Below are 2,635 nucleotides of genomic sequence, written 5' to 3'. Positions count from 1 at the left end.
TAGCGGGAGAAATTTATGGCTATTTGCAGAAAGTGGTTGATCCGACATGTTTACTGGTTACCAAGCCAGGTGGTTTATCATCTCTCAATGCACATTAGTGGAGACATCCACAGTGACATAGAATGGGTTTATGTACATGTCAGTCAACCTACTTACTGCAAACTGGTAGCCACTCCAATACTAGAAATAACACACCAGGATCGTGCACACCTCGTTGTGATGATCAGAATATCACAAAGATGAATCCCAAATGTATTGGGGAGTCACTCTTTTTTATAGCTGGAAGAGCCGTTAAGAAAATCAACCTAGTCGTTTTATACATCCTATGGTTGGATTTGTCCATAAGAATCCTTTTAGGAATGAGAGGAGCAGTTCCTATGATTTGTTGTTCAAATAATATATGCTGCCAAATTAGGTCACGGCAAACTATTCTGCAAATGGTTTGGCTGGTGTGGTGAAGGCAAAGCCATCATTTCTATACCCTGACCTGAAGTCCACAAGGGAGCAACATGAATAGCACCATTTGGCCGTCTAGGACTTTCCAGCCCAAGGGACCAACTTAGAACCTTCGGGTGGACTGGAGGTGGCCACATGTCGTATGAGATCAAGTCCTCAGCTGTCAGGAGACAGGCAAGTGCCCTAACCACCATTTCACCAAACCTAATTATTCTCATCTGCCTTTGTGACCTGATGAGGGTGCCATTTAAGTGCCTGTGGCTTGCTTTGTACAAAAGGTGGAATAACAGCATTCGGCTTTTGGGCTCTCTTTTGCTAAAACTGCACTTGTCCTATCCCAAAGCAACAGTAAAGATCTGGCAAACTGTTTAGTAGGACTCAGACTAGAGCTTAGGCTCCGGAGGATTGGTTTCATATAGAAAGGGAGGACGATTGGAATAGTACCACATTGCGAGCTGCTGACCAACCACATAGTCCTCACCCTTATTAAACAAGGCAGCATTAACAGTACTGATAAAAGCAGAATACTTTTTTTTTTAACACCAGAGCAATAGAAAGAGCCAGGCTACCTATTTTTATAAGGAAGAACAAACATCCCTACAATTTATTTTGGACACCAGAAATTAATTTTGGTTTATCATAAAACAAACGTTTCAAGAAGTTGAAACGGAGGTAGAAAGTGTGCTTGGTTTCCTGACATGTCTTCACTGAAGAACACTCGTTCCTTTTTGCTTCTGAAATGCCATTAAGTTGTTCATTGCCCCAACACCTTTATTTAAAAGCTGTTCTTTTCGCATAGACAGGTTTTATAATGAGCCACACAGGTAAAAATGCTTGATGCATACTGAGTTCTAGTGCTGGAAGCCACAGACAATTGTAGAATACTCTACTCTCTGAGATGTTTTATTTTATTTTTCTAGGAAGCTAGCTTTCTATCGGATGAAACAAGAACAAGATACTGTCATAGCAGGTATACTTTACAAGGTCGTATGTACAGATTCTTTACAAAGTTGGGCAAACCGATCCAGGTGTAATCCCTCTGGCTATCATGTGATTTCCTCACCCACAACCTACGTAGCCCTACGTAGGACAGTTGCACCACTCCTTCCATCATGAGAAAGAAGAGTCAAGGACAGAGGGGGCAGGAGGGAAGTCTGTAAACATGATTCTCCATCACCACGAGAGATGGGGAAGGGAACGTCCATGGATTACAACCTTCGTAAGGTTCATGCTTTCGACATTAACAAAGATGACACAGCTTGGCTAGATGCAAGAGCTTTTCTCCAATGTGGATGGTGCCTCTGTTCCGAAGAGCAAACCGTAGCATTTGAAACAGGTGAAATATTGCCATTATCGTTAACTGTATCAAGCCTGATACGGAGGATTGAGATTGCAAGGTACGTAGTGGTGAGGCTCTGTCGTGAAAGGTATTTCGACACACCTCCTGCATTCGAGTCTGAATTCCGACTTGCAGTTAGTTTGGTTGTTATTTCCCCAGACTCTGTACAACAGCTGCAATTTATGAAAAAGAAGACTGTTAAAAAGTAGTTTAAAAAAATTAGTGTTAGTTGCCTTCGTCCACATAAGAGAATGTTCTGTCAGAGAAAATAAAACAAGAAAAAGGTTCTCTACCGACTCCAAATGCGCATAGTTCCGTTAGCTGAGACAGAATTCTGGCGAGAGGTGAAGAAAATGCACCATTGAGAAAAAGAGTTGTAAGAGAGACAAAAAAAAAACTTTTATAAAAGTGGTAGCTTATCAAGATGGTTGCTGCTGTTACGCATTCATTCCAACAAAACCCAGCAGAATAAAGCACTGGTAGTGGTATTCATATAGTACAGTACAGTATATGGTTGCTTTTCAGATGAAAGTCTAGGAACAGCTAAAGGAGAAAAAAATAGTCTCATACTTCTGCCACATTTCTTTGCATGATTTAGGTTGCATTGTTTCTTTTCTACATGGCAAAGAATAGCCTCTTGTGTGTGATGCCAGCTGATTTCTTGTTTTCCTTTTGGTTTCATAATTGGTTTCTGTGCATGTTTCCACTGGGAAAAAAAAGAGCAGCTCAAAAAGGATAACTTGGTGAAAAGTACAGTTTCCTTCCACCAATCTGGTACTGTGAACGATGAATTTTTTTTTTCTTAACAGTCTTGAACAGGGTGGACCACTGAGAGAGAAA

Source organism: Pantherophis guttatus, chromosome 2, assembly GCF_059756535.1.
Source record: "Pantherophis guttatus breed Tessera chromosome 2, ASM5975653v1, whole genome shotgun sequence".
In the NCBI taxonomy this organism is placed as follows: Eukaryota; Metazoa; Chordata; class Lepidosauria; order Squamata; family Colubridae; genus Pantherophis; species Pantherophis guttatus.
Note: the sequence above shows the minus strand (reverse complement) of the source record.